This window comes from Macaca nemestrina, chromosome 3 (assembly GCF_043159975.1).
Source record: "Macaca nemestrina isolate mMacNem1 chromosome 3, mMacNem.hap1, whole genome shotgun sequence".
In the NCBI taxonomy this organism is placed as follows: Eukaryota; Metazoa; Chordata; class Mammalia; order Primates; family Cercopithecidae; genus Macaca; species Macaca nemestrina.
This window is the reverse complement of record NC_092127.1, coordinates 179,110,741-179,130,967: the sequence shown is the minus strand read 5'-3', so window position 1 is coordinate 179,130,967 and position 20,227 is coordinate 179,110,741.

The following is a 20,227-nucleotide window of genomic DNA, read 5'->3' as shown; positions in this document are numbered from 1 at the left end:
CTAAGATACTCCTTGAGAAGAGCAACTCCAAGACACATAATCATCAGATTCTCCAAGGCTGAAAAGAAGGAAAAAATGTTAAGGGCAGACAGAAAGAAAGATCAGGTTACCTACAAAGGAAAGGCCATCAGACTAACAGCAGATCTCTCTGCAGAAACCCTACAAGCCAGAAGAGAGTGGGAGCCAATAGTCAACATTCTTAAAGAAAAGAATTTTCAATGTAGAATTTCATACCCAGCCAAACGAAACTTCAGAAGTGAAAGAGAAATAAAATCCTTTACAGACAAGCAAATGCTGAGGGATTTTGTCACCACCAGGTCGGCCTTACAAGAGCTCCTGAAGGAAGCACTAAATATGAAAGGAAAAACTAGTACCACCCAGTGAAAAAACACACCAGAATATAAAGACCAATGACACAATGAAGAAACTGCTTCAACTAATGTGCAAAATAACCAGCTAGCATCATAATGACAGGATCAAATTCACACATAACAATATTAGCCTTAAATGTAAGTGGGCTAAATACCTCAATTAAAAGACACAAACTGGCACATTAAATAAAGAGTCAAGACCCATTGGTGTGCTGTACTCAGAAGACCCGTCTCACGTGCAAAGATACACATAGGTTCCAAATAAAGAGATGGAAGAATGGAAATGGAAAAACAAAACAAAACAAAACAAAACAACAACAACAACAACAAAAGCAGGGGTTGCAATCCTACTCTCTGATAAAACAGACTTTAAACCAACAAAGATCGAAAAAGACAAACAAGAACATTACATAATGGTAAAGGGATCAATGCAACAAGAAGAACTAAGTAACCTAAATATATGTGCACCCAATACAGGAGCACCCAGATTCATAAAATAAGCTCTTAGAGACCTACAAAGAGACTTTGACTCCCACACAATAATAATGGGAGAATTTAATACTCTATTGTCAATAGTAGGCAGATCAACAAGACAGGAAGTTAACAAGGATATTCAGGAGTTGAACTCAGTTCTGGATGAAGCAGACCTAATAGACATCTACAGAGCTCTCTGCCCCAAATCAACAAAATATACATTCTTCTCAGCACCTCATCGCACTTATTCTAAAATTGATCACATAATTGGAAGTGTAACACTCCTCAGAAAATGCAAAAGAACTGAAATCATGACAAACAGTCTCTGAGACCACAGTGCAATCAAATTAGAACTCAGGATTAAGAAACTCACTCAAAACTACATGGCAGCTAAACAACTTGCTTCTGAATGACTACTGGGTAAATAACGAAATTAAGGCAGAAATAAAGAAGTTCTTTGAAACCAATGAGAACAAAGAGACAACATACCAGAATCTCTAGGACACAGCTAAAGCAGGGTTTAGAGGGAAATTTACAGCACTAAATGCCCACAAGAGAAAACACGAGAGATCTAAAATCGACACCCTAATATCACAATTTTAAAAACTAGAGAAACAATAGCAAACAAATTCAAAAGCTAGCAGAAGACAAGAGAGAACTAAGATCCGAGTAGAAGTGGAGATAGAGACACAGAAAACCCTTCAAAAAATCAATGAATCCAGGAGCTGGTTTTTTGAAAAGATTAACAAAATAGATAGACTGCTAGCCAGACTAATAAAGAAAAAAGAGAGAATCAAATATGCACCAAAAAAAAAGGATAAAGGGGATATCACCACTGATCCCACAGAAATACAAACTACCATCAGAAAATACTAAAAACACCTTTATGCAAATAAACTAGAAAATCTAGAATAAATGGATACATTCCTGGACAAATACACCCTTCCAAGACTAAACCAGGAAGAAGTCGAATCCCTGAATAGACCAATAACAAGTTCTGAAATTGAGGCAGTAATTAATAGTAATAACCAAAAAAAAGCCCAGGACCAGATGAATTCACAGCCAAATTATACCAGAAGTACAAAGAGCATCTGGTACCATTCCTTCTGAAACTATTTCAAACAATAGAAAAAGAGGAACTCCTCTTAGCTCGTTTTATGGGACAAGCATCATCCTGATACCAAAACCTGGCAGAGACACACACACAAAATTTCGAGCCAATATCCCTGATGAACATTGATCCGAAAATCCTCAATAAAATACTGGCAAACCAAACCCAGCAGCACATCAAAAATCTTATCCACCATGATCAAGTTGGCTTCATCCCTGGGATGCAAGGTTGGTTCAACATATGCAAATCAGTAAACGCAATCCATCATATAAACAGAACCAATGACATAACCATATGATTATCTCAATAGATGTAGAAAATGCCTTCAATAAAATTCAACATCTCTTCATGCTAAAAACTCTCAATAAACTAGGTATTGATGAAACATATCTTGAAATGATAAGAGCTATTTATGACAAACCCACAGTCAATATCATACTGAATGGGCAAAAGGTGGAAGCATTCCCTTTGAAAACCGGCAGAAGATGAGGATGCCCTTTCTCACCACTCCTATTCAACATAATATTGGAAGTTCTGGCCAAGGCAATCAGGCAAAAGAAAGAAATAAAGTGTATTTAAATAGAAAGAGAGGAAGTCAAATTGTCTCTGTTTGCAGATGACATAATTGTATATTTAGAAAAACCCATCGTCTCGGCCCCAAAACTCCTTAAGCTCATAAGCAACTTCAGCAGTCTCGGGATACAAAATCAGTGTGCAAAAATCGCAAGCATTCCTATACACCAATAATAGACAAACAGGGAGCCAAATCATGAGTGAACTCCCATTTACAATTGCTACAAAGAGAATTAAATACCAGGGAATATAACTTACAAGAGATGTAAAGGATCTCTTCAAGGAGAACTACAAACTACTGCTCAAGGAAATAAGGGAGAAGACAAACAAATGAAAAAAAAATTCCATGCTCATGGATAGGAAGAATCAATATCATGAAAATGGTCATATTGCCCAAAGTAATTTATAGATTCAATGCTATTCCCATCAAGCTACCATTGACTTTCTTCTCAGAATCAGGAAAAAAAAAAAAAACACTTTAAATTTCATATGGAACCAAAAAAGGGCCTGTATATTCAAAACTATACTAAGCAAAAATAACAAACCTGGAGGCATCATGCTATCTGACATCAAACTATACTACAAGGCTACAGTAACCAAAACAGCATGGTACTGGTAACAAAACAGATGTATAGAAAAATGGAACAGAGCAGAGGCCTCAGAAATAATGCCACACATCTACAACCATCTGATCTTTGACAAGCCTGACAAAAACAAGCAATGGGGAAAGGATTCCCTATTTAATAAATGGTGCTGGGAAAACTGGGTAACCATATGCAGAAAACAGAAACTGGACCCCTTCCCTACACCTTATACAAAAATCAACTCAAGATGGATTAAAGACTTAAATGTAAAACCTGAAACCATGAAAATCCTAGAAGAAAACCTAGGCAATACCATTCAGGACATATGCATGGGCAAAGACTTCATGACTAAACCACCAAAAACAATGGCAACAAAAGCCAAAATTGACAAATGGGATCTAATTAAACTGAAGAGCTTCTGTATAGCAAAAGAAGCTATCATCAGAGTGAACAGGCAACCTATAGAATGGGAGAAAATTTTTGCAATCTATCCATCTGACAAAGGTCTAATTAGGTCCACAATCTACAGAGAACTTAAACAAATTTACAAGAAAGAAAAAACCCCGTCAAAAAGTGGGCAAAGAATAGAAACAGACACTTCTCAAAATAACACATTTATATGGCCAAGAAACGTGAATAAAAGTTCATTATCATTAGAGAAATGCAAATCAAAACCACAATGAGGTATCATCTCACACCATTAGAATGGGGATCATTAAAACGTCAGGAAACAACAGATGCTGGAGAGGATGTGGAGAGATAGGAAAGCTTTTTCACTGTTGGTGGGAGTGTAAATTAATTCAATCACTGTGGAAAACAGTGTGGGGATTCCTCAAGGATCTAGGACCAGAAATACCATTTGACCCAGCAATCCCATTACTGGGTATATACCCAAAGGATTATAAATTATTCTACTATAAAGGCACATGCACATGTATGTTTATTGCAGCACTGTTTACAATAGCAAAGACTTGGAACCAACCCAAATGCCCATCAATGATAGACTGGATAAAGAAAATGTGGCACATATAAACCATGGAAAACTATGCAGCCATGAAAAAGAATGAGTTCATATGCTTTGCAGGGACATGGAGGAAGCTGGAAACCATCATTCTCGGCAAACTAACACAGGAACAGGAAACCAAACACAGCATGTTCTCACTTGAAAGTGGGAGGTGAACAATGAGAACACGTGGACACAGGGAGGGGAACATCACATACCAGGGCCTGTGGGGGTTGAGGGGCAAGGGGAGGGAGAGAACCAGGACAAATACCGAATGCATGCAGGGCTTAAAACCCGGATGATGGGTTGATAGGTGAAGCAAACCACCATGACACATATATGCCTATGTAAAAAACCTGCACATTCTGCACATGTATCCCAAAACTTAAAGGAAAAAAAAACAAAAAAACAAAAAACAAAAAAAACCCAGATGCTATTTATTTGAATACATTGAATACATTCTTTCCCCTACTTAGAGGTGTGGGCATATAATGCTCAAATCTCCATCAAAAGAGGAAGAATGAGTTTTATACGATAAATGGTGAGAGAATGTAATAATTAGGTTTTGGTGGGAAAAGATGGATCAGAAGTATGGAGTCGTATAAGACTGGGTTTCTGTCATGAAACTAGCTGCACAACTGGGGTATTATGGGTTATTGAGTCACTTTGAGATCCTGGCTTATGCATTCACCAATATATTTAGGTTTACATGTTACTTAAGATTACTTCTATATATATTTGCATAACACTTTTCAGTTTTGGAGGTGAGTTTCCATATATGTTTTCTCTGCTTAGAATGCTGTTTCTTTAGATACTCACCTGTAGATATTACTTTATTCACCTCCTTTGAGATTGTGTTAATGTTATGTTAGTGACTCCTCTTTGGAACCTTCTTTGAAAATTGCAACTCCACCTTTCTCATCACTTATCACTTCTTTCCCCTTTTCCATAACACTTATTTCTCCATAACACTTGTTACCTTATAATGTACTTTGTGATTTACTTATTTATTATGTTCATGGCCTGTCTCCCCAGTTTGGAGTGTTAGCTTCGAGTTGGCATACATTTTTGCACTTTGGTTTAGATCTATAATAAGACAAGATAAATAGCATGGGTTTAATATTTGTCGAGTGAATGAATGAATGAATGAATGAATGAATTCTCTCCTTGGATTCTCCGACAATTCTGTGATGTAGTTTGAATACTCATTCATAGTTTAGAAATGACGTATAGTAGGAAAAAATCAAAAGATAACTTATGTTCTATGCCTGATTCTGCTCTCAATGTCGAGCACTTGCTTAACTTTCTAAGCACGAGAAAAACCCCTGAAGATTTCACTGAAAATCTCCTGTGTAGAGCTGGAAGCTCAAACTGCAAATTCTCCACTCTCTATGACCTTCTAAGGAAATTTATGATGTAAGTTTGTCCTTGTGCTTCTTGATTTGCTAACTTCTCTTAGTTTAACTGAAAATATTCTACTAACTTTCTACTACATTTAAGTACAATTTTAAATTTCTCTTAAAGACAATTGAAAATACTGTTTAATTCTTTTAAAGGTCATATATATGTGTATGTATGTGTATATATGTGCATACACAATCAGTTTTGAAAATGCAATGAGAACAACAATACAAGAAAATTATGACAAAATTGCACTGCCAAGTGGTAATCATAATGAACATTTTGATCATTCTCTCTTGCTCTCCATTTATATATACATCCACCAGCTGTTTATTCAACAACTAGTGATCATTATGTGCCAAATTTTATTCAAGCTAATACAGTGACTATAGGTAGGTTTATATATATTGGATAATATAGGAAAATATCATCCATATTATTTTTAAACCGCTTTTTAAAATACGGTGAACATCTCAGGTCATTAAAGGTTTTCCTATTTCAATTAAAATAATGCATCATTTAAATGAGAGTGTGAGAATCCACTTTAAAGATTTACCAGATATTAGTCAATTTCTTCTTTTTAGGGAATTTGAGTCTTTTCCAAATATTTAAGTTTCCTTAATCCTTAAAGGTGTATTTTAACTCTGTGAAATCCTAAAGGGCAATGATCTTGTCCTGTTTGTTCATTTTATCAAGTATAGTAGCTATTATATCATTAATTTGACAGACGAGAAAACTGAGGCTTAGAGAAGTTAAATAATTTGCCAACACCCATAGAGTCAGGAAATGGCTAAAGTGACCACTAAAGCCATATATGACTGCAAATTCCATGTTATTTCAGCTACACCTGTATCATATGGGTGGTTCTCTCTCACTGCCTCTAGTAATTGTCAATATTATTCCAATAACAAGGCTACCTGGCCGGGGCCCACCTTTGAGGGCCAGTCTTGTTTTCCCAGCTTTGTTGCCTGTAATAGTTTTTCTGAGATCCCAATGTCTGTACTTTTTCATGACGCCTAAACTTCTATATTCTAGTATATTCTACTTCCTGGGAAAAGAAATCTTCAAACTCATTCATGGTATGGTATATAAAACATACAAAAATGGAAGGATTGCTGCTCCCAGCAGGATTTACATTTTTTAGAATGATCAGGAAGCCAGTCTTAAGACACAAATAGAGCACACTAATGATGAAATTTTAGATACTGGTAGTGTACAAGATGGATCTTTAGCTAAGTAGAGGTTTTCATACAGAGAAGTTGGCTAGCAGGAGGGAAATGTGTTTTAGGTATATGAAGTGCTCTCAGCAAAGGCAGGGCTGTAGAGGAGTGTGTTGGATTCAGAGGACAGTGAGCTTCACATTCTGTGTGGTGTATAGCTGAGAGCAGAGAGATCAACCAGTAGCCATTGCTTGGGATGTGAAGTCTCTGGAAGTTTATGCTTACATGTGTGTAAGCTGACCTCTTGGGTGAGGGGCAAGTGTGGTCCATTAACTTACATGTGAAGTTCTAACTGGAAACCCAATTAGACAGGGTGCCTAATTGCTGTGCTTCAAGACACCCAAATCATCTGAGTATTGAACATGTTATTTCACTTTCATAACTATGTACACAAACTCTGTGGCCTTGAATGTGAACGGCTTTGTTATATACTGATTAAATAAGTAGCGCTTCTTACATTTCAAGGCCACCATTTGTGTATGTTGCATTTGATTGTCTTTTAAGTAACTTCTGCTTTACTGAAAATAAATTAGAAAGACCAATTTGATTATTTTTATAAGTAGTGTCTTAATGGAAGATTCTCAGCATTTTAGCCAAATTGACCTAATCAAGTTGCTTTGTGCCTTTGAGTTCCAGACTGCTTCTGTGGAAAGTGGAGATAATATCCCTAACACTTGCTGTGATGAGTAAATGAAGAAATGAGTGTACATGAATGACTAAGAAAAGGCACTCAGTAAGTGGTATCAGTGTTGGTATTATTTCAATAGTAATGTATCATATGCCACAATATCAGAACTAGAAGGAGATGACTTATTGGTTCATCGGTGTCTTCATTCATTCATCCATTTAACATATGTATTGAATATTTTCTATGTATCAAGGATTGTGCTAAGTTTTAGTGGTAAAGCCTAAAATGTTATCTGATTCTTCATGGAGCTTATTCTTGTGAAGGCACATATATTAGTTTTTGTGGCTGCTGGAACAAATGCCTATAACCTTAGTGGCTTAAAATAATGCAAGTTTATCATCTTACAGTTCTTTTTTTTTTTTTTTTTTTTTTTTTTTGAGACGGAGTCTTGCTCTGTCGCCCAGCCCAGGCTGGAGTGCAGTGGCGCGATCTCGGCTCACTGCAAGCTCTGCCTCCCAGGTTCACGCCATTCTCCTGCCTCAGCCTCCCGAGTAGCTGGGACTACAGGCGCCCACAACCGCGCCCGGCTAATTTTTTGTATTTTTAGTAGAGACGGGGTTTCACCGTGGTCTCGATCTCCTGACCTTGTGATCCGCCCGCCTCGGCCTCCCAAAGTGCTGGGATTACAGGTGTGAGCCACCGCGCCCGGCCCTCATCTTACAGTTCTAAAGTCCAACATGGATCTCACTGGGCTAAAATCAGCAGGGCTGTCTTCTTTTCTAGAAGCTCTAGGGGAGAGTCTGTTTCCTCGCCTTTTCCAATTTTTAAAGACTGCTCCTATTCCTTGGCTCATGGTCCCTTCTTCTATCATCAAAGTAAACAACTTGGCATTTCCTTGACCATTCTTCTGTTGCCACATTTCTTTCTGACTCTGATCTCAATCAGAAAAGATTCTTTGAAGGACCTATGATTAAGTTGGGCCCATCGTGATACTCTAGGATAATTTCCCCATCTAAGGGTCCTTAAGCATAATCACAAATGCCAAGTCCCTTCTTCCATGTGAGGTAACATATTCCCATGTTCTGTGGACCTCTTTGGGGGAACATCATTCTGCCTACCACAGGAAATATACTATAAACAATGAAATATGAGCAAATAAACGTGAATAGGTAGTGTGAGTTATTGATAAGAGTTAGGGACTAAGTAAAGCAAGCTAAAAGGAATAGGGAGTTCCAGGGAGGAAAAGGGATTACTGTTTGTCTGGGCAGTCCAGAAAGTCCTCACTGATAAGGTGATATTTGAGTGAACACTTGAATTAGGTTTCAGCAGAAGTTATTTAACAAACCTGCACTTTAACAAAGTCTTAGTCTGCTAAGACTAAATGCTTTTTCCACCTCCACAAATTCCTCGTAACCCCCAAGTTGATGACGTTAGGAGGCGAAGCCTTTGGTAGGTGAATAGGCCATGAAGGTAGATCCCTCATGATTGGGATTAGTTGTCTTATAAAAGAGACCCCAGAGAGATCCCTTGCTAGATGAGGACACAGTGAGAAGACAGCCATCTATGAACCAGAGAGTTCTTGTCAGACACCGAATCTGCTGGCTCCTTGTTCTCACATTGTTTGTTTTTTATAAACTACCCTACCTATGGTATTCTGTTATAGCAGTTCAAGTGAGCTAAGACATAAACTTTAAACATTTTTCTTGAGCATGAAATGCATAAAGTGTATTTATTCACTAAACATTGATAAAGGGCCAAGCCATTTCTGAATACATGAGCCTTCAGAAAGGGTACTAATCATGCACTGAGAATTTTTATTTTCTTTTCTTTAAAGTGGACCAAGAACCTAAAGATATTGATGAAAGCAATTTGAATTCTTAATCTTCTGGATTTTGATAATTTTCTTCCAATTTTTTATAGTTGTTTCTATAGCAAACTTTTTATTATCTTTCCTCTTTTCATACTCGCTTTATTGGTTTATATAAAACCAATTTGACTAAGGTAAGTAATTTACAATAGCAATTACAACTATAATGGAAACAAGTTGAACAGACTTCTGGTAAACATGTCATTCAAATAATGGGAGAAGTATATGGGTATATTAGACAGTAGACTATTGATTCTGGGTGAGGGTGCCACGGGCAATAATAGCTCTGTAGTTAATGGAGGAACTTAGAAGTATCATTGCTTTATCTGATGTGTTAATTAAATGGTGGTCTCTTGCTAAAGCTCTTACAGCATTACTAACCTGAATTCAATCAGCCTTTATACCAAAGTCTCATCATTTAAAAAATTTGATGAAAACGCTTAATGGGTATGAGATAGAAATATGAGTTGTTGTAGTGTAAAGATAGTTGAAGTTACAGAATTAGATGCATTCAATATTTATTCCAAAAGACTTTCTATTGAAATGTTTCAGATGATGCCCCTAAACAACTTAAATTTTTTTTTTTCTGCTTTTATTTTAGATATAGGGGGTATCTGTGTAGGTTTGTTATATGGGTATATTGTACTCAGGTAGTGAGCATAATACTCAAGAGTTAATTTTTCAACCCGTGCTCTTCTGCCTCTCTTGCCCCTCTACTGGTGCACGGTGTCTATTATTCCCATGTTTATGTCCATGTGTGTTCAATGGTTAGGTCCTGTTTATCAATGAGAACATTAAATATTTGGTTTTCTGTTCCTGCATTATTTCACTTGGGGTTACAGCCTCCAGCTTCATTCATGTTGCTGCAAAGAACATGAATTTATTCCTTTTTATGGCTGAGTAATATTCCATGGTATACATATACTACATTTTCTTTCTTCAGTCCACCACTGAAGGGCACCTAGGTTGATTGCATGTCTTTGCAATTGTGAATGGCATGACAATGAACATACAAATGCATGTGTCTTTTTGGTATAATGACCTATTTTCTTTTAGGTATATACCCAGTAATGGGTTTGCTGGGCTGAGTGCTAGCTCTGTTTCCAGTTCTTTGAGAAATCTCCAAACTGCTTTTCACAGTGGTTGAACTAATTTATATTCGCAGCAACAGTGTACAAGCATTCCCTTTTCTCTACAGCCTCGCTAGTATCTGTTATTTTTTGACTTTTTGATAATAGCCGTTCTGACTGGTGTGAGATGGTATCTCATTGTGGTTTTGATTTGCATTTCTCTAATGATTAGTGATGTCGAGCACTTTTTCACATTTTTTGGCTACTTATGTCGTATTTCTGCTCTCCCACTGAATCACTCAGCATTGTGCAAGTTACCCTCTCTGTTACCCAGTTTTTTAAATTTGAAAATTGGGAATGATAATAGAACCTATCTCATAGGGTTGTTGTGAATCTCAAGTGGGTTAAATCTAGTAAAGAGCTTAGAAAAGTGCATGGTATATAGTGACCCAGCAGGAAGTGTGAGCTACACATGTCTGTAGCTATGAAAAATACTGTGTATATAGAGACCAAATAACAGGTTCATCTTCTTAGTTTACTCATAGTTCAATGCTGTACTGGTAGTGCAAATCTCACAGATATCGAAGAGCATAAGAGTTATTTCAGAAGTTCATGAAAACTATATATGTTGTCCTTTTGAAAACACTTGCTCACGGCTGGGTGCGGTGGCTCATGTCTATAATCCCAGCACTCTGGGAGGCCGAGGAGAGTGGATCACCTGAGGTCAGGAGTTCGAGAACAGCCTGGCCAACATGGTGAAACCCCGTCTGTACTAAAAACACACAAAAAAGTAGCTGGTCATTGTGGTGGGCACCTGTAATCCCAGCTACTTGGGAGGCGGAGGCAGGAGAATCACTCGAACCCAGGAGGCGGTGGCTGCCGCGAGATGAGATCACTGCCATTTCACTCCAACCTGGGCAATATAATCCATCTCAAGAAACAAAACAAAACAAACAAACAAACAACAACAACAAAAAAGAAAACTCTTGCTTAATAGGATTGGAAGGGGACATAGGAAACGTTGTTAACAAGCACTCCGGGTGGTCAGAGGGCTACTGTAGAGAAGCAGTGATCTAGTAACTCATGGATTAAAGTTCAACTCTTTAACACCGGCTGCTCACTTTTTATGTGTGTATATTTCCATTTCTGTGTACAATGTGGTTAGTAGTGGCAGCTTAAGGCCCCAATATATCAACTGGAAAAAGTCCAAAATAATTGTAATTAAAAAGATACTTTAAAAACATCTAGAGCAGAGAAAGAATCGAGAAATAAATGAGCCACAATTACAGAGAGAGACAATTATTTCAGTGTGAGATGACACGTGTTTCCCTTGGAGCATTTTCCAATTCTGGATGTGTGAGGAGGACCAGGCTTGGCCAGACAGAGAGTGGAGTTTTAGCGTCAGGTAGAGACCTGGGACATCCACTGAATTGTAGGGCTGTGTGGACAGCTAGGGGAATGGAGGATGAAGGCAAGGCCAAAATCATGTAAAGGCAGAATAAATTTTTTTACAATATTGCCGTACTTAGGCGGGATCCTACTCCAATTACAAATTATATAATTGGTCTCCCCCTTAGGAAGTTTGGTGAGAAAGGTTAAAGTCTCTAACAAGCACACTTATTTCTTCCACACAGATTTTTAGGGCTAGGAAGAAAGGTGGAGCTAGAGCGAGAAAGAAAGAATTATCCGAAATGTTAAAAATACACTTCATATAGACACAGAAATATTAAAAGTAAAATGATAAAAATAAGGTGGAGTATGCGAAAACTAACTGAAGAAAGCTAGTATAGCTATAAAAATTTTAAAGTAACTATAGGTAAGAATCACTATTAGAGATAAAAATATTTCCAAATGAAAGAGAAGTCAATGCCATAGTATATTGGCATCAAAAATCTGTGTTCAATAATATAGCTTTAAAATATATGAAGCAAAAATTAATAGAACTAAAAGAAAAACTAGAGAAGTCCACAGTCATACCTGAGATTTTAACATATTTTTCTCAATAGTTGATTTTTTACAAATAATAAACAATCCACATCCTACTTCGCATCCAGTTTTTAGCATAGAAGTATGTGTTACAAAGTCATTTGGCTTCTTGTTAAATACTTTTTATGACGAGACACTCACTACTTTTTTGAAGTAACCAAATCCGTTTCAAGAGCACTCTAATCTAACTAATGACTCAGATTTTATTAGGTAGTGATTCCTGGAAATGAAAGTACAACCATAATATATGTCCTCTCTAAGAACATTGAGCAAGTTAGCGTTTGATCTGGGTCGTGAATCCTGGTCTCAAGACTCATAATTCAATTAAATATTCTCTACACGAATTTCAAATCTCATCAGACTGGATTAAAGACTCTCTGAGGGTAGGAACTTTCTTTTGCCCTTTTTGCAATATATACCTTTAGAGATCTCATATATGACTGAACACTTCAGTGGGGGTGGAGAGTGGTTTTGGTGGGGAAAGATGAAACACATAAGAAGAAGCACTGCTTTTATATCCAGTTGGGGCTCAAAGTACTCCTGACTGTGTGCCCCCAAGAAACCCACCCAAACTCTCAGAGCCTCACTTTTCTCAATTTTAGTGTAAAGTTGAAAAGCTATGCTATTCAAAGAGCCTATAAGGCACAGGGACAAAATGTGTATTAAATACATAGTTCCTGATAAATATTTACTGTTTAATTGAGAGGCATAAGAAAAGTTACCAACAATTATGAAATAAAAAGACCATAAAACCATTTAATGAGGAAGATTGTACAAGCATATATATCAGTCCAAAGGAGACAAATGGTAAATTCAACACGTTATTTGTTAAAAAACAGCACTAGTTTTATGTAGCAGTCCGTTATAAAACACAACACACTTTTTATCTAAATGGGTTGTAGGCAGACTTTTATTTTTTTTAATGCTGTACAATTCTTCTCTTATTCAAATTTTAAAATGGCTCCCTATGAGACCATTAATAAATATTTCTCTCTGTTAGAGTGATTTTTTTTAAGCTCTTCTTGTCCAGAAAGCAGAGACCAACATGATAATAAGTGAGAGCACAAGCATATTTTCTTTTTAAGAAATCTCTGGTCATAGGACAGGCTCATTAATGTTGTCATAGCAACCATTTCCTCACAGGTTACATGCTTGTGAGCTTCTACTAAGATGCAAATTCTCGATTAAACAAAGCAAGCTTACTCTGAAATGCATGTCAACTTTCAAGGGGGAGTAGGGTGCTCTGGCGATTTTATTTTTTCCGTATGCAATATACTATTTAAAGAGCTTACTTCTTTGTTTTCCCTTATAAGTTAACTCTTATTTTGTCCAAAATGCATTTTGTCCAAAAGCAGAAAGAAGATAGATTAAAATGGGATCTCAATAGAAGCTCTCCTTTCACGTTTATTTGCCTCCTGGTGTTACCTGTCACATCATCCCTTGATAAACCAATGCAGAAAAAAATGTTCATAAGTCAGTCTAAAACATATTTAACATAAACTCACCCTTGAAGCCTTATTTTCATCTTGGATCTACCCTTCTTTGATTGTTCAACTTGTGTCTACACCCATTACCATGCCATTATGAGAATTATAGTTCAGAAATCAAGGAAGTTGCAGTGAGAAATCCAGGCTCAACTCAGTACCTTGGAGTTGGATGTGGAGGTTGATCCTCTTCCCTTCAATCTACATGCCTTGACCTTGGCCCATAGAGGACGCTGCTGTTGTTTCCCTTCCCCATAGAGCTAATGAGGTCAAAAATGGAAACTAGGGCATTGGATGAATAATTTGTGTGATTGCTGAAGTTTCTAAAGATGCAGATAGAAGTGGGGACCGGTATTAAGATAATAAAGCAGGTGCTAAAGTCAACAATAAATTAAGGAAAGTGGCTAGGGTATTGAAAGAGCACAAAGAGGGGTAATAGGTATAAAAATAAGAATATATGCTTCAGAGGAGCTGGGTTTTTGGAGAAGGAAGGTAGGAGAGACAGTTATAATGGGGCAATGAGAAGTAAGGCAAATATTTCCCCCCTACATAGCCCACCTCTAAAATGGCTGCTAACAGATCATCATGATAGTAAGTGATGATGGATGATCAAGGGTGCTTTGTCCTCTGATGGACAGTGAGGTGACAGGTATGTATGTCGGGTTGCTTGGAGATCTCAAGTGAACCTTACCGGAGGCTAAATGTGTTTTTGTAGCCTGAAACATGCAGTCATTGAACTTCTGAGAGTGCATGTTCTTGCCTGATGGTGGGGTACACATGCTATTATGAGAAACCCTATATTGTGGAGGTTTATAAAGCTTTTTCTCCTTGTATGTATTATCTATTACCAGAATCCTGAAGGGAATGAGTGATGAATGCTAAGACTTGGCATCCTGTATTCAAATTATTCTTAGTAATGTGATCATACGTCATTTAATTGTTAGGATCTTTAGGGAGCATACTATTATAATCTAGAGGGAGAGATAAAACTACAATTGACTGCCATGCACATATTTGCAATCACCAAATATTATCTCATTTGATGAAAAAACTAAAGTTCAGAGAATTAAATGCTCTAGGACTCTCACTCCTGTATGAGTATCCTTCCTCTTTTTTTAATAGAGTTTCAGCCAACAAAGAACTAGACTGGAAATTGAGAGATCTAGACTTAAGACTTATAGGAACTCCTAATTAACTAAATGAGTGACCTCTGGGGAGGAGGGGGGAGAAAACCTCTCTTTGCCTTGGTTTCTCCATGTTTCTCCATCTATACTACAGAGATAATGTATGCTGGCCCTTTTTCCTATAAATGTATAGAGTCGAGTATTGATGCACATGAGAGTGCTTTGGAAATAAATTAATTTTTATAAATGTTATATCCATTTTCTGTGTTGGAGGTAGGATGAGCACTGCAAGTAAGATCAAGTTTGGTCTATGCACTTCATAAACAGATTCCATCAGCATCATATTTAGAATAGTGTCTTGACATAATTATGGGTTGTAATATATTGTTATGGAGGCGTTTGTCTGGTGGCTAACATTTCTAAGAGATAGCTATATTTTAATTCACAAGATGAGCCTATAGAACAACGCTACCATTTCCAAGTTTGGGTTAATTATTTAATTTCTCTGGACCTCTAGACCTTCATTTGTATGTAAAGTAGAGATTTTGATATGTGCTCTGCCTCTTCTGTGGGAATGCTGTGAAAATCAAATATAATGTATATTAAAGTCTTTTGTTAACCATGGAAAGAAACCATTTCTAGTGGAATTTGATGAGGTCCGTAGGTAGAATGCATGATGTATTGTTTTTATAACCTTAGTGACTAGTAGACAGCATGTTACACAGCAGGAATTCAAGAAAAGCTTGTAAAAATAAATTGTGATTCTGACTTTGCATTTGAATCCCTCTTCTTTCTCTGTTTCCACATAAGCTTAGCTCCAAGACCAAACATGAAATCTAGAGTGTGAGTTCCATTCTGTTCCCGGGCTGTATGATTCCCAGAGCTATGCTTCGCTTCTCTTCCCTCTCCTTCCTCACCCCACCCTGCCACCCACCTAACTCAGGGTGAAGTCTGAAGTCTTTATCCCAGTGGTATTTTTTAAATATCCCAAATGATTACTGCATCACTGAAAAGTTCTGCTGTGACTCACCTATCACATTACAAATGCGTAATACTGAAAAGGCTGACAAGAGATGGGACTAATGTCCAGGCTTAGGTTCTGTTCTTTTAAACCAGTTTTAAAACATACTTTCTGTTAAATATTATTCCAAAAGTGGTTTGTTTTAGATGAGATAATGATGTGGAGATACATTTTTTTAAGTTTTAATATCTTTAATATTTATATGTTTCTGACAAATAGACTTTTTTCTTACAAAAATTAATAAAAAATACAATACCATCAAGTTCACAAGTGGTTGAAGGGCAGTGCTATTTTGAGCTCACTTGGGCAAAGAAGGGGCAGAGGGGAAAACATCAGGTGTTTTGCAGGTGAGCAACATGCAGAAAATGGTTTTTTTTTTCACATGACAAGACTTAAGTCTTTATGGGAGCAAATGTCAGTTACCTGGAGAATAGAGGCCATAGTTACATACACGGGAAAAGCAACATCTGCGAGGCAGGGCAGACGGGAAAGATGCAGTCAATGACCTGGAAATAAGGTTTGGCCACAGTTCAGTCATCCATGGGTTTAAATAGTGTTCTTAGGCATCTGTACTTGTCTACAAAGGAAACTTTTAGAAGGTCTTGCTTTTGCTTCATTTGGTGTGCCTTGCACAACCAACTTACAGACAATGCTCTGGGTTTGACCCTTACCCAACATAAGGCCATAACTCATTTTGGGTGGAAGGCCCCTCTTTCCTTTGGTAAGTGATTGAAATAAGATAGTCATGGGAGTTTATATTCATGTTATATTGGCTCATTCTTTGTTAGCATTCTTCTTCCATCTCCCTTTTCATTCCTTCTTTTTTAGCTTTCACTACTTCTTCCTCTCTACATTCTCTTCCTTTTCCTTCTTTTCCACTTCTTTGCTTCTTCTCTTCTTCTTCCCCCTCCTCCTTTTCCTTTTCCTCATCCTCCTCTTTCTCTTTTCAGAGTAAAGAGGCAACAGAAAAGTTCAAAAGAGTGAGAAGCAATAGAAAAACCTCTTATCGTAATTTTCCAGGTAAATATATGACATATGGCTCTGATATGGAAAAACCCTGGCAAGTGAACAAAGTAATGTAAAAGGCCATGATAGGAAATTGCTCTGAAGCTCTAGGGAATGAAAATGAAGGCAGAATTAGGCACAAAAATTTAATGAACGATTATGTAAAAGGTTAGAGCTCCAAATCTTCCAAAGATTGTTAAGATTTTGTAAAGAAAAAGGTAACAACAATCTCTATTCCAGGTAAGATATTTTTAGCTAAAAAGATATTATTCAATTGGCTTAAATAAAGGAATGCATTACTTTACACAAACGAAAGTCTCAACATAAAACAGTGTCAAATCAAAATTGCAGTAGCCAGAGCTAAACAGGCAAGGAAGACTTTTTTCAAGACTATTGCAACAGGAAAGAGAGAAAGAACTCAACTCCACTGAAACAAAGGGCTGGAGGGCTTTTAAACTCAGGGTTGAGCTCATGGAAAAGTACTGAAATACATTGGAGGGGAAGTTGGTCAACGTGAGTAGGCTATCTGAGTTCACTAATTGTCCTTTTTCGTAGTTAGGCTCCTACTCTCCCACAGAAACTGGGAGATAGGGGTATTACATTTTCGATTATTATATTTCAAAGGGATGGTGCCTAAGTCCTTGAAAAAAAAACTCCTGTATTATAAAACTGTCATGAGGCTGGGAGAAAATTTACATCACAAAGGGCAGAGAAATAATTTACAATTGCAAGTTTTCTAAAGTAAATCTAAGAAAAGAGCTCAGGGACCTACAGTCAAGAAGAAACAAACTTAAAGTTTAGTAAAACTCAGGGGAATGCTCAGGCTGTCTTGGTCAATAGTTTTAGGGCTGATTTAATTCCGAGAGCTAACCTTAAAGAAGAAGGGTGATTTTATCTTTGCTCAAATTCACTTGAGAAAATAAAGAGAAGAGTCGTTCAATGCTCATATAACTGAAAGTCAAGGGTAATTGGCTTCGGGCATTGTTGGACCTAGGTGTTTGAGTTTCATCAGAAATCTGTTTCTATATCTTTTGCTTATCTTTTTATTCACTATTTCTTAGTTCATTCTCAGACAGGCTTTTCTTTCCTTATGTCAAGATTCTCATTATTAATTCTAGAATTACATCCTTTCCATCTTGCATAACTTCAGAAAGAGTGTCTCATTCTCAATAATTTTAACAAAAATCTCATGTGATTTACACTGTGCAGCTTGGACTATGTGTCCAGCTCTGAATCCATCTCTTAGCCAGGGGAATAGAAAATGTTCATTTTCTCAGCCTGGACATTATATATGCCTTAAGCTGGAAGACGAGTTCTTTCCCAATCAGAGTGGGTAGTTTTCAAAGGGAAAAATCATCATGCTGTACCAGAAAAGGGTGAAATGCATGCAGGGGAGGCTAAAACAATAGATTATTTCATTCCTCTTCCTACTTCTCTTCAGGGAATAAGCAGAATAGGGCTCTGAAGGTAGGAGATGAAACAGCAGAACCTAGGGCCATATAACCAGCATGGTTCCGTTATTATTGACAGATAATGTTCCTGAAAGATAAATTACTGGGCTTGCATAATCAGATGTATATTGCAGTTCTTTCTATACTAGGATGGCATCATCAAACTGACTCGATGACTCTAGCATAATTAGTCTCCTTCCCTTACCTTTGTTAAGGTTTCATACTTCTCAAGTATTTCTGTGCTGATATACTTAGTTCCATGTTGACTTTTCTGGAAGAGAGAGATTGTGACCTACCCTTTGCTGTCCCTTCTCAGAGATTCCTATCTGGCTCTTGCCCACCAGTTTAACTGCCTGCATTTAGTAGTGAGAGTAACTCTAGTTAGGGCTCTCTACCTTGATATGAAAATTCTCTCCTCATGACCCTTTGACTTTTCATGTTTGGCTTTTTACCTCTACTCCTTCATTTGCATTACCCCAGATTGACAACTTTCTATTGGATGGACTATTCAGGCCTAATCTTGTACAGTCCAAGACACTGCTTCTCAGCTCTTACCTTGGTCCTTTGCACTGCAGTTTACAGGCAAATCTACAGTACACTGTAAGCAACCCATTAGAACATTACTTCTCAACTGAGTCTCAGTGTCTCTAGATTTTTATTTTCTGAGAATTAAGATAAGACAGAATGCAATAGGGAGATGAAATTAATTTCCTAATTGTATGATAATATATTTCTCATTTTTAAGCCATAAGTTGGATTTCCACTGCATATATCACTTTCTGTTGAGTTTGGTTGGTAAAATCACTCTGGGTTCATTGACAGAGAAAAGTGTCTTGACAAAGGCAATATTGCTTTTGAGCTGAACCCATTTTAATTCCAATGCAGTCTCCCCAAACTGCATGGCCATGGGAAAATTGCTCAACATCTCTAAACTTTGATTTTCTCACCTAACAGCAAATGATGAAGGCTACTTCTCAATGTTGTGGAGATTACTGAGGCAATTCAATGCATAGCATACTCAATAAATACTCTTCTTATGGTTGTATACTGTATTTTAAGAGAGCCTAAGAAAAGTTTAGGCTCAGATTCTGAAGTATGGTGACAGTATCAAGATAATTTCACCGTGTAATACTCTGCTTGAGTAGGCTTCTTTTTCAAAACTTCCCAGGCATACAGGTATGCTACAAATGGATGACAGATGTTCTTTCAATTCTTGTTTGCCTCCAGCCAGTTGAGCAGAATCTCGGGTTGTTGAAGGTCCCTGGGTGGTTCCCTGGCATCATTCAAAAACAGCCTCACCCATTTACTCTATTGTACCATACAAATATTTTTATGTATTATATGTGTCATGATGTGAAATAGTTTGGAAAGCAATACTGTACATTATTTCTCTGCAGATGCAACAATCCTGTATGTGAAATGTATGGCACATAAAGTAAATATGGAAAAATGAATGCTGAAGTCCAGAAGTCTTAGTAAATTGGTGAAAATTGATCTGATTCTTGAAGAACAAGCAATATTAAACATACTGTGAAAGAGTAGAAGCAGAAAAGTTTCAAGTGAAGTTGAGTAAGAGATACATTTATTAGCTGTGCTTGTTGGGGTGCTTAACACTAGCTGACATGGTGGCTTGATTATGTGTGCGTGTTTGTGCATGTGTGTGTGTGTTTCCATTCATACTACATATAATGTAAGGTAGACCCTGGAAGTGGTGGCTCACACCTGTAATCCCAGCACTTTGGGAGGCTAAGACAGGTGGATCACTTGAGGTCAGGAGTTTAAGACCAGCCTGGTCAACATGGTGAAACCCTGCATCTACTAAAAATACAAAAATTAGCCTAGTGTTGTGGCTTG